The 12876-nt window shown below is 50.5% G+C and overlaps 1 protein-coding gene and 1 pseudogene across 4 annotated transcripts in view; one reads left to right on the forward strand and one right to left on the reverse strand.

The window, feature by feature from the left end:
* TBC1D22A (TBC1 domain family member 22A) overlaps positions 1 to 12876 on the forward strand; it is a 309293-nt gene that overhangs the window by 4803 nt on the left and 291614 nt on the right. The window lies entirely within an intron of this gene.
* On the reverse strand, positions 12308 to 12808 carry LOC308658505 (small ribosomal subunit protein uS13-like; annotated as a pseudogene). The gene has a single exon. The product of its transcript is annotated as a small ribosomal subunit protein uS13-like (transcript).

Raw genomic sequence — 12876 nt, forward strand, 5'->3', positions numbered from 1 at the left:
AGCTTGACTACGGCAAGGTCATGGTGCTTGGGACGCAGCTGGAGCAGAGGCAGGTCTGAGTGCCTGGTTCTGTCGGCTTCCAGCTTCCACTGTTGGACCCAGGAGGAATCTGAGCCAATGGGATAGTCAGCTCAGCAGGCCAGAGTCTGTCACCAGCTGAAGGAGAGGTGTTGGGGGATAATGAAGTCATTCAGATGTGGTTAACGCCTCTGAGGTCCCAGCGGCTATGTTGAATGTAGGCAAGCAGACATGGCCCAAGGAGGCTAGAGGAGCAGGGGCAGCCAGCACAGAGGTACAAATGCTGGCTGGTGCGCCCTGGGAGGCAGCACTATGGGCACGTTGGCAGAATAACACGGTCCTGTGTGGATAGAATGGTCGTGTCCTCCCTGAGCACGTCCTGCCTGAGATGAGGTCTGGAAGTGGAGAAGGAGCCAGGCTGCCTGAGAGTCCTCTTGCAGGGAGGAGTGGCTGGGTTCAGGTGCCTGTGGCTGGAGGAGCCCCCACATTCACTGCCAAGTGGGATGTCACCGGTGCAGGTTCTGGGCCAGGGGATTGGCATGCAGTGGAAAGACTCCCAGCCCTCCAAAAGTATCTGCTTCTTCATTCCTGGAACTGTTTTGTTACATGACAGAGGGGAATTGAGGCTGCCAGTCAGCGGAGCCTGACATGAGGGGGTTGTGTGGATTGTTCAGTGGGCCCCATGTAACCATACATATTCCTAAAAGTGGCCAGAGTGATTCGTGGTGGTATGGACTTGGTCCAAAGTTGCTGACCCTGCATGTGGAGGAGGGGGTCATGAACCAAGGAATGTGAGTGCCTTTAGAAACTGGGAATGGCCTTCCACTGACAGTCAGGAGAATGGGGATCTTAGTCCTGCAACTGTAAGAAACTTAATTCTGCCCACATCCAGAATGAGCAGGAAAGAGCTTCTTCCTTGGAGTTTCCAGGAAGGAAGATACCTGACTGACTCCCAGACTTTAGCTGGTGACATCCCTTTGGACTTCTGACCTCTACAACTTTAAGATAATATGTGTGCATGCGCGCACGCCTTGGGGAATGTGCTAAAGGGTATATGAGGGGAAGGAATTGCAGGTTGCCCCCAGCATTTCCCTCGGCAGAATCCTGCTCTTAGACACGAGCAGGGGTACCTTGGTTAGCGGCCTTGTAACTGCAGGAGGAGCTCTGCAAAGTGCAGTTGGTCTCAGGTGGCAGGAGGTGGTTGGAGGGCAGGGCCCAGGAACCAGGTAGAGGCTCTTGTCAAATGCTTAGCTGCGCCCTGCCACCAGCTCTCTGTCCTGTGTTCTTACAGCTCTTTATGTCCTTGCTTGTGGGTTTGAAGTGGCTGTTTTCTGGGAAGAACCCTCACTCCCGATTTTCCCTGTTTCAAAGCCCAGGAGCCCTGGAGTTTATGTCCTGGCAGGGATTATGTATTGGGCGGGGAGTCGGGTTTTTCCCCTCGTCCCTCTGTGTGATGCAGGCCTTGGGAGCACTGGTGGGTGAGTTGTCACCATGGTCCCATTCCCTTTTACTTGTTTTTCTCTCCAGTAGTCACTTTTAATGTAACTTAATGTCTCTGAGACACTTTAAAATTTTTTTTTTAGTTATAGATGGACACAATAACTTTATTTATTTTTATTATTATTTTTTTTAATGTGCTGGGGAATGCAGTGCCTCACACATGCTAGGCCAATGAGCCATAACCCCAGCCCTCTCCAGACATTTTTAAGACAAATTTAAGGTGAATCTTATTTTTCCTCTTACATATTTGTTTAATACAGCAACTCTGTACTCTTGTTAATTTTATTTTTTTGGAACCCAGTGGTGTTTTACCACTGAGTTACACTGAGCACATTTTTTTTTTTTTCCAAATTTTGAGGCAGGGTCTTGCTAAGTTGCTGAGACGGCCTTGAATATATGATCCTCCTGACTCAACCTCCCCAGTTGCTGGGATTGTAAGTGGGTGTTACCACACTGGGCTCTTGTTAATTTTAAATGCAGACAAGAATGACTTAAAATAATAAATCCTTAATGATTTATTAAATCATGAGAGTAGAAAGTGTGTCTTACACCTGCAAATTGTTAGGGAAAGAGGAGGGCAAGGTGGAAGCAAAGAAGATACAGAGTATGACTTGTTTCTTTTCCTTTTTCCCAGGCCACTGTGGTCTAGCCTGGCCCACATGCAGCCAGGATGAGGGCAGTGGGAAGTGGATAGGGCTGTCTTGGCTCTTGTGGGGCCAGAAAGTGACACCCCTCTCCACCCTCCGACAGGTTCAGTCTTCTGCTTTCTGGCTTACTTTATATTAGAAATACCTAGGAGCCACGAGAAATCAAACGCGTGCTTGAAGATGGATGGGTAAGGCAAACTTGACTTCTGTCAGAAGGGCTCTAGGGAATCTGGCTAGCTTGCTCATGTGGGCGAGCAGTCTACCTAGTTTTATCCCTAAGGCAGTACTGCCTCTTGCCCTGATCCAGAAAAGGAGCTCGGGTTACAGTCTACATGATTGACTGATTTTAAAATTTGGGCCTGGCAAAGGGAAGGGCTGTACTTAAAATGGTTACAGTTGGACCTTGCCAGTTAAGGCTAACACTGTATTCTGAAAATGGAGCAGCACACTTTCTGTTTCTCACACTAGTCAGCATTTATTAGTCAGGATTTGTTAAGTAATTTTTGTCTTCATTTAAAATTAAAGAGCTCAGTGTGGTGATGGCGCTTATAATCCCAGCAACTCGGGAGCTAGAGACAGGAGGATCACAAGTTCAAGACCAGCTTCAGCAATGTGCTGGTCTGCTCTGTGCAGCCCCTTTTGGTGCCGCGGGGGTCCTGGAACAGTTGCTGGTGTTCCTGCTATCGGGAGAGTGAGGGGTAGAGGACCTGATCGTCACTGTGTTTGGGAGCAGGAATGACCTAGCACAGGGTTCACTCTTGAAGACTCCAGGGAGAGGTCTGTGCAGAGCGGTCCCAGGGCAGGTGCTCTGTGCTGTGCTCATGGTGTGGAGATGGAAGCCCAGAAGGACCAGGCTGTGGAGGACACCTCGTTCTTGCCTTGGGCCAGTCTTTATAGCAGCTACAGTGGGGAAGGGGCTCCCTGTCTTACAGATGAGGAAGCAGACTTGAAAGCTGAATCACTTGTTCAGAGTCATTCAGTTTGGGAGAGAGCCTGGGCTTGAACCTAAGGAATCAGTGTCCACAGTTTGTGCTCTTGATGTCTTAGCACATGCCTATATCTGTGCCCTGCAGCCCTTTTTGCACATCTCTGAGGGGATCCGAGGGTGGGGAGAACTCCCATAGGACTTGCTGGGCCCGCTGTCCTTGGAGCCTGCTGAGCTTAGCCAGAGGCTTGGCTTCTTAGCCAGAGGCCAGGGCCTGGAGACCTCTCTGGGCTTCTTCTGGGGCAAGGTGAGCAGCTGCTTCTAGGTTCAGCCTGGTGCCCTTTGCAGAGAGGAGGTAGAGGTGTCTGAGCCCTGAGGGACTGAGGAGGGAATGGGGCTGCTGCGTTCTTCCCATTTTGGGGGTGCCCTGCTAAGGGAGACTTTGTTTTGAGTATGCCCAGCCTTCTTGTTCTCTCTTTCTGAAATGTCATTTCCTCTTTCCTGGGGAAATGTGTGGAGTTCTACCCCCAAGTGCTGAGGGTCATGACGAGGCACATAAAATTTGATGTGCTTAGCTGGTTAGAGAAGCTGTGGATTCCCTTACTGCAGTCAGCCAGAGCTGAGGATGCTGTTGGGGCGGGGCCTGGGTGCAGGCGGGGCCTGGGTGCAGGCGGGGCCTGGGTGCAGGCGGGGCCTGGGTGCAGGCGGGGCCTGGGTGCAGGCGGGGCCTGGGTGCAGGCGGGGCCTGGGTGCAGGCGGGGCCTGGGTGCAGGCGGGGCCTGGGTGCAGGCGGGGCCTGGGTGCAGGCGGGGCCTGGGTGCAGGCGGGGCCTGGGTGCAGGCGGGGCCTGGGTGCAGGCGGGGCCTGGGTGCAGGCGGGGCCTGGGTGCAGGCGGGGCCTGGGTGCAGGCGGGGCCTGGGTGCAGGCGGGGCCTGGGTGCAGGCGGGGCCTGGGTGCAGGCGGGGCCTGGGTGCAGGCGGGGCCTGGGTGCAGGCGGGGCCTGGGTGCAGGCGGGGCCTGGGTGCAGGCGGGGCCTGGGTGCAGGCGGGGCCTGGGTGCAGGCGGGGCCTGGGTGCAGGCGGGGCCTGGGTGCAGGCGGGGCCTGGGTGCAGGCGGGGCCTGGGTGCAGGCGGGGCCTGGGTGCAGGCGGGGCCTGGGTGCAGGCGGGGCCTGGGTGCAGGCGGGGCCTGGGTGCAGGCGGGGCCTGGGTGCAGGCGGGGCCTGGGTGCAGGCGGGGCCTGGGTGCAGGCGGGGCCTGGGTGCAGGCGGGGCCTGGGTGCAGGCGGGGCCTGGGTGCTGGCATTATGGGGGTTCTCTTCCATGACTGCCTGCCTCCTTGCTTGGGCAGCAGTGAGGAAGCTGAGCCTCTGCCCAAGGCCCATGCTCCTTGGAGATTGGGGCCTGCCTATGCTGGTCCGCCTATCTGAGGCAGAAGCCTTTCTGGCTCCCTGGCCCCTAGTGTGCCTGGGCACCTGAAAGCATTTGCTCTGTTCCGCATGTTTCTTCCCAGGTGTTCTTGCTTGTCTCAGGGTTTACCCTCCAGGGTTGGATTATAGAGGGATATTTTGGCCTGGCATGCGAGTAGGATTCCATCTTTTTCCTCAAGCACACTGTACCAGATGCCAGACCCGTGGTAGAGCTCCTCAATATGCCACCAGCTGCGTTTGCTTCTCCCTGGTGTGCTTTTCTTGCTGCATTGATGGGAAATGGACTTATACCTGGAGAGACAAACATTCTAGACCCTGTCCTCTGGATGAGCGATGAGCCCTCAGCAGAGTGGGTTTGGGCATGGCACAGGTGGAGAGGCAGAGCAAAGGACTAGGTCTTGGAGAGGGGACAAGTCCCTCAGTGTCATTGTGCACTTCAGAGGCTGCTTGACCCGTGGCTTCTGTTGTCTTCAGGGAATATGTTGGCAGGTGGCCAGCCAGAAGGGGGTGGGACTCCCTACAGATGGGTCCTGGGGGCAGGAAAAGGGAGTTGCTGCTTTGCTTCTTTCAGAATTGACATGGAATCTGGGAGGAAGAGTGATGAGGACCATTAACCATAGTTTTATAGGTTTGGCCATAGTTTCCTCCTCCTGTTGGGACCTCGGGACTTGCTTTTGGGGTGGGGAATAACACGTGCCCCCCTTCTGAGAGTATGTCTGACACTCAGTGTCCTCAGGCTCATGATAATCCTTGTACAGTGACTGTTGCTTGATGTAGTGGTTCTTAAAGAAATGTTGGTGTGAGCTGGGGATGTGGCTCAAGCGGTAGTGGGCTCGCCTGGCATGCGCGGGGCGCTGGGTTCGATCCTCAGCACCACATAAAAATAAAATAAAGATGTTGTGTCCACCGAAAACTACAAAATAAATATTAAAAAATTCTCTCTCTCTCTCTCTCTCTCTCTCTCTTAAAAAAATAAAAGAAATGTTGGTGTGGTCCCTGTTTTGTTTTCTTTTTGAATTAATCCCTGTCTTGGTTAATTTCCCATAGCAAACCAGTCACCAGAGCCTTGGTAGTGTTTTGTGTGTCAGCCAGATTGGCTTTCCTAACCCATCATGACCTGGCTCTGTTATGACTGATCAAGCACAAAAGCACAGGAACTCTTAAGAGATGTTATCTGGTAGTATTTATTATGAGGGATGTACTGTGTTTTTAGAAAAATTTCTTCAAAGAAAAAAAAATCCCTAGTCATTCAAGTGTTTACATTGTTAAAAAAAAAAAAAAAGACTACACCAAGCAGTCTCTGGATGCCCTCTGTGCACAGCAGGCCCTGGGGTGTGCAGAGGGGATGGGTCCCCTTGCTGAGGAGGCAGAGATGCCAGCTGGAACTTCTGCCCCAGGGGAGTTTGTGGTCAGCATGGCAGTGGGGGGACTGGGAACTCATGGCAGGGTGGGTGGGAAATATTATGAATGAGGTGACATGGTCTTTCCCTTTGGGCCCTTTTATTGGGGGTGGGAATATTGGCTGGGCAGGGCCTTCTTGGCCTTTGAAGGGTGTGAACCCAGGTGAGGTTGTGGAAAAGTCAGTAGCATGTTGCCATAGCTCCCTGAGAATAGAGGAGCCTGGAGTCAGTGACAAGGACAGGCTGTATGGCTGGCAGGCAGGGAGGGGTCAGTTGCTGAGAGTGGTGTGCTTGGGAGTTTAGACTGGAAGCTGTTTTATGTTTGCAGCTGGGGAAGATTCTGAGCAGGGACAGTCTGATTAGACCTCTTACTTCCATCTCTTGTGCTCTTGCTGTGTGCCAGACCAGGCTCACTCAGTCAAGTGGACAGGCCAGACTCATGTGGCTCAGGGAGGACAAGGCCAAACTGGGATCCAGGATGAGAACCATGGCCATGGCCATGTGGAAGACCAGAGTGAGAGGAGGTGAGGGCCATGGCTGAGGGGAAGGGGCCAAAAGGGGATGAGGGCCATGGTTGAGGGAAGAGAGTGGGTAGAGGAGGTGAGGGCTGTGGTGGAGGGAAGAGAGTGGGTAGAGGAGGTCTGGGCTGTGGTCGAGGGGAAGAGAGTGGGTGGAAGTGAGGGCCACGATTGAGGGGAGGAAAGGGGCAGAGGAGGTGAGGGCTATGATTGAAGAGAAGAGAGGGGTAGAGGAGGTGAGGGCCACAGGAACAGAGGGGAGGAGAGGGGTAGAGGAGGTGAGGGCCATGGCTGAGGAGAAGAGAGTGGTTAGAGGAGGTGAGGACCATGGTACAGTGGAAGAGAGTGAGGCCATGGCCCTGCTGCAGAGGGGACGAGAGAGAGCAGGGACGTTTAGGAGTGGGCAGTTCAGTTTATCCAGCAGTGGTATTCTAGATTGACTGTGTGTCCTACAGTGAAGATGGTGATGTGACTGGGCTGGGTGTGTGCACGTCACCTAGAGAAGGACAGCAGAGCATGTGCAGGCCTGGCAGGGAACCTGAGAAGTTTCGAGTTCTTTCCTAATGGCCATGGGGAGGCCTCGAAGGATTGTAGGCCAGCAAGTGACTTTTTCCCAACTGGCACTGGAGGTCAGGGCTGAAGCCAGAGCTGGAGCAGCTGAGGGCTATTGCAGTTCTCTTGTGGGGGGAAGGTGAGCCTGGGTTTGGGCTGATGGAGGAAGTTCTGGGTGGTCTTGAAAGACATGGGCCCTGACTGTGGTGGGGTACTTCCTCTCCGGACACTGTGGCCCTTAGGCTTGTGCATTGCTGTTCACAGAGCTTGAGTTGTGAGAAAGTGGAAATGTGGTCAGGATGAGAGGAGATGGAATGATGGTCCAGGGCAGTGAGACTGTCGGAGTTCTGGTTGTCAGACCCTGGCCCAGGGAGAGCTAGGAGGCCACTGGGTGAAAGGAGTGCCAGGGGAAGGTGTTAGGCAGGATGAGCACTGTCTTGCCACTGGAGGGCTGGTGGATAGTGCTGACATTGTCTCAGGTGGGCTTCTGTGAACAGGAGGAAGAGAGAACACTCGTGGGGACCTGTTAATGTGGGCTGGTGAGTCGGTGGCTGAGTTGGCAGTGGTTCCATCTGGAGACCCTTGTTTGAGAATCATTTTCCTGGAGCTGGTCAGTGGTCAGGAGACTGGGGACTGGGCTTTAGGGGTAGAGCCTGTAGGTAACCCTGACAGGCTTGGCTCAGTAATTATCCAGGTCTCTGTGGACTCTGAGTGCTCTGGAGCTCCTGGCCCAGGGGGACTCCAGATTACTGGGAGCCTGAGGGCAGGGGAAGTGTTATTGCCAGGTAGAGTGGTGTGGGTGTTAGTGGAGGGACGGTCCTGGGGCCACATCTATACTGCAATTGACTCCTTGAGGCACACTTGATTTTCAGATCATGCTGTGGGTAGAGGCAGCAGTGGGATTGTGTAATGTTGGAATGGTGTTTTTTTGGTACATTTTCCCCCAAAGCCCTCTCAAGTTAATTTCCTTGGAAAAGTTACTTCTTATAAATCTGGGAAGCATCACTATGTGTTAGAATGAGCCAGATGGAAAATCAGTTGCTAATATAGTTCATAAATCAGAAAATAGCTGTTGAACCCAGAGGGGGCAGTGAGTAGTGACCATGCTTGGGGCTGAGATGTTGCAGAGCCTGAACTGCAGTTGGCTGGATGATTTGCTTGTTTGTTTCATGTACCTGAAACATGAAGGCGTTTTATCGTATGTGGGACATCAGTTCTCTTTCATTTGGTCATGCCCAGAACACTCCACACCTTTTTTCTCTTAGTCTTCACTGTTTGACTCACCTCTGTCTTTACCAGCTGCTGTGGAATTTGCAAACACAAGCTGTCTAGACTGCACCTCCAGTATTGTTCTCCAGGGCAGCACCATGGTGCAGGGCTCCAAATTCAAGCCAGAAACCTCTCAAGAACCGAGGGGTTCCTCCTGCTGTTGCCAGCTCAGTGGCTCCTGGCTCCTGGAAGCACCCCGAGGCCAGGCTGTCACTCGTGTGCTGTCTTCCTTCTGGCACCAACACTGGGCGCGGCAGGGTGCAGTGCCTGCTGAGTGACTCTGTGAAGGTGTCATAGGAAACGTATTCCATGGTGCTGTGCAAGGGAAGCCCATCCCTGGGAACTTGGCTGCCCACAGGAACTTCTCAGAAAGGATTGGGTTTTGATTTTTTTTTCCTTTTAAAATGTCCCTGTCTGAGATTCAGAGCCCTGTGTGGCATTGCTCTGGAGGCCTTTCTCTTCCTCATGGACGTTTCCCAACTGGCAGTGCCTGTCCTCTTGCAGACCCATCTCCCTGCAGGTGCCCTCCACTTCTGTGGGATGCCTTCCTACCCCGTTCTTGGTCCACTTCTTCCATTTACTATTGGTGGTGTTAAATGAAGTTTCCTTGTGTGAAAGGTAAATAAGCTTTGTCATGGATCCCAGGGACTGTCTGGGGAGGTCCTCTTCAGGGCACAGTGTCCTGGGTGTCTCTTTGCTGCCCTCCCTGGCCTGTGCTTTGTTTGGATCAATCCCCTTTCACCTGGATGTGCCTGGGTAGGTCACAGGGTTGGAACCTTCATTTGGTTTCATTCATTTGCTCTTCCACCTGAGAAGCCTCCTTCCTGGCAGCAGAGTGGTGATCATGAGAAAGCAGGTGGAATGACCCCTGCTGTTGCTTGCTGGAACAGATCAGTCCTTAAGTTTCCGTTTTCTTTTTCTTTTTTATTTTATTTTATTTTATTTTATTGTTGGTTGTTCAAAACATTACATAGTTCAGTTTCCGTTTTCTTAGTTGGCAGTGGTTCCATCTGGAGACCCTTGTTTGAGTTGTGAGAAAGTGGAAATGTGGTCAGGATGAGAGGAGATGGAACGATGGTCCAGGGCAGTGAGATTGTCGGAGTTCTGGTTGTCAGACCCCACTTCATGCTGTTCACCGCGTGTTACCTGGTTATCTCATTTCACACCCGTTGTTTTCTTTTGTGTGTGTGTGTGATCCCTAGCCCTTTTTATTTTTATTTTGACACAGGCTCTCACTAAATTACTGAGGGTCTCACTATGTGGCCCAGGCTGGCCTTGGACTGTGCAAGGCCCTAGGTTCAATCTCTAGGACCACAAAAAAGAAAGCAAACTAATAAACAACAACAAAACCTACCAGCTAGTGTTAGAGCTGGAACTTGAACCTGGGCCTTTTGATTCTTAAACCTGGAAGCTCTCTGCCAATGTCACAGAGACCTCCAAGGAATTTTAGGAGAAAGACACGATGGATGTGTTGTATTTGATCTAAACAGACAATGTGCCTTAAAAAAATAATCTGTCTATCTATGTGTAATTTTTTGGAATATGGCAAATGTTTGATTCTACTCATAGACTCTGTAGTCAGAAAGTCTGATAGGGCACAGTGGGGACTGCTGCTCTGTCCATGGTGTCCTGGGTATCACTGGGAGCACTTGAACCGGGGGCTGGGTAGGGGGCTGGGTCACTGGTCCGGGGTGGATTGGGTTGTCAGCAGGAGTCCCAGCTAGTGCAGTCAGTGGTCTGGGACACCTCTGGGTGCTCCTCAAGCTGGTGGGTTTCCTCATGATGGTTTCTGAGAGAGAACCCACGCAGCCGGGGGCAGTTGCATTGCCTTTTTCTTTCTTTTTTTTTGGTCCTGGGGATTGAACTCAGGGGCACTCCATCCCTGAGCCACACCCCCAACCCTATTTTGTATTTTATTTAGAGACAGGGTCTCATTGAATTGCTTAGTGCCTTGCTTTTGTTGAGGCTAGCTTTGAACTTGCCATCCTCCTGTCTCAGCCTCCTGAGCCGCTGGGATTTCAGGCGTGTGCCACTGTGCCTGGCTTGCATTGCCTTTTAAAAAGTGACAGCGTCTTCATTGAGAGGTTCAGCTGGAACACAGGTCACCTGTTTAAATTCACACACAATAGCATTCGCCATTTAAATTTGTAATTCAGTGGTTTTTAGTGTTTTCAAAGAGTTGTAGCCACAGTCAGTTTAAGGACATGTTTTTCATCTGAAATAAAATTCCAACAAAACAAAACAAAAACAATCATCCTGGTCTCCCTTCCCCTAAGCCCTGAACAACCAATAATAGACACTCTCTATAGAATTGCCTCTTCTAGACACTTCTAGTAAATGGAATCATGTTTTTATAATTTTTTTTTGTAGTTGTAGATGGATATCATGCCTTTATTTTATTTATTGTGTGGTGCTGAGGATTGAACCCAGTGTCTCCTTGCAGGCTCTTTGCCACTGAGCCGTGCCCCAGCCCCCATATGTGTTTTTTGATTGGCTTCTTGTACTTCTTGTTTTCAAGTTTTGTTGGGGTCTGCCCTGAACAGGAACTATGCTCACACCTTTAAGTCCTGAGTAAAGAGGTCCTGGACTGGTATTGTACCCTGCGATGCAAGTGGACTTCACCTCCACCTGGATAAGAAAGGTGCAGCTCTGGGAGTGGGCGTCACCTGATGGGGTGAATTATACCCACCTGTTTGCTGTAATCCTACCCTTTTGCCCTTTTTTGGATAGAATGTTCTATGGATTAGCTCCCCTCGTTAATAAAATTTGGGTTCGAGGCGTGCTCTCTTTCTTGGCTGCCTTGCTACCTCTGTGGGAGCTGGGTCAGACAGGCTGTCACAGAACCCAAAGAAAAAGGTATTTCTCTGTGTGTCATTATTTCCTGCCAGCCCAGTTCACCTGGAGTGACTTTGACCTGTTTAGTTGTGTGTTGTGACAAGGGTTCATTCTTGTAGCATGTGTGTTTTTCAGCAAAATAAAACTCCGTCGACATTTGAGGTGTTTCTACCTTTTGTCATTATGAATAATGCTTCTGTGAATATCTCTGTGAATATTTTTGTGAATATTTGCTTTTTTTGGTACACCTTTTCTCTTGGGTATGTAATATTGGGAGTGGAATTACTGGGTTGTAAGGAAACTATATTTAATTGGTTGAGCAACTGTCAGACTTTTCCAAAGCAGCTGCACCATTTTCCATTCCCATCAGTAACCTTTGAAGTTTCTTTCTCTACTACCTCACCAACATGCCATTGTCTTTTTTTTTTTTTTTTTTTGTATTGGGGATTGAACCCAGGAGTGTTCTACCACTGAGCTATGTTCCTAGCCCTTTTTTATATTTTAGTTGTAGTTGGACACAATACCTTCACTTTTTTATACTCAGTTGTAGTTGGACACAATACCGTCACTTTATTTATTTTTTTACGTGGTACTGAGGATTGAACCCAGCGTGCTTTGCACGTGGTAAGCTAGCCCTGTTCCGCTGAGCCACAACCCCCAGCCCGCTTCCAGCCCTTTAAAAAATTTTTTTTGAGACAAGGTTTTGCTAAGTTGCCTAGCCTGGCCTTGTAGTCTTCCTGTTTCAGCGTCCTGAGTCACTAGGATTAGAGACATGTGCCACTGAGCCCAGTCCTTTGCCTCTTTTTAAATTGCTTTGACTTCTTATTAGTTTGTTTTAAGATTCTTCATGTGTTGTACATACAAAGCTTTATCAGATGTGTGATTTGCTAAGAATTTTTCCTGTTGATGGGAGCCTTTGAAGCACAGACACTTTTTAGTTTTGATGACAGTTAATTTGTTGTTTTTGTTGCTCCTGGTGTCATACCTAAGGAGTGATTGTCTAGTGAATATCACTCTTGCGCTTTAGTTCTCTTATGTTTGGGTCATTGATTTTTTTTTTTTTTTTAAAGAATTTAACCTTTATTTTTTTTATTTGTTTTTATGTGGTGCTGAGAATTAAACCCAGTGCCTTGCCCATGGGAAGCAAGGTTTCTGCCACTGAGCTACAACCCCGCCCTACTGGTCGTTGATTTTTTTTTTCCCGGTATATAAACTATTTATTAACAGAAATGGCCTACAGACTCATTTCTTCTTAGATACACCCACGGTGCGGCTGCGGCGCCCAGTGGTCTTAGTGTGCTGGCCTCGGACACGAAGGCCCCAGAAGTGGCACAGTCCCCTGTGGGCCCTAATCTTCTTCAGTCACTCCAGGTCCCCCCGGAGTTTATTGTCTAGACCATTGGCCAGAACCTGACTCTATTTTCCATCCTTTACATCCTTCTGTCTGTTCAAGAACCAGTCTGGGATCTTGTACTGTCGTGGATTCTGCATAATGGTGATCACACCTTCAACCTCATCTTCAGTGAGTTCTCCAGCCCTCTTGGTGAGGTCAATGTCTGCTTTCCTCAACACCACATGAGCATACCTTCGCCCCTCTCCCTTGATGGCAGTGATGGCAAAGGCTATTTTCCGCTGCCCATCGATGTTTGTGTTGAGTACTCGCAAAATGTGCTGGAACTTTTCAGGAATCACTAGAGACATGGAGGCAGCAGAGCGGAGGTGTATAGGCCTCCTGTGGAAGAGCCTGGTCATTGATTTTTGAGTTTGGTTTTGCATGTGGTAAGA

The sequence above is a fragment of the Spermophilus citellus genome (assembly GCF_964194105.1).
Source record: "Spermophilus citellus genome assembly, chromosome: 10".
NCBI lineage: Eukaryota > Metazoa > Chordata > Mammalia > Rodentia > Sciuridae > Spermophilus > Spermophilus citellus.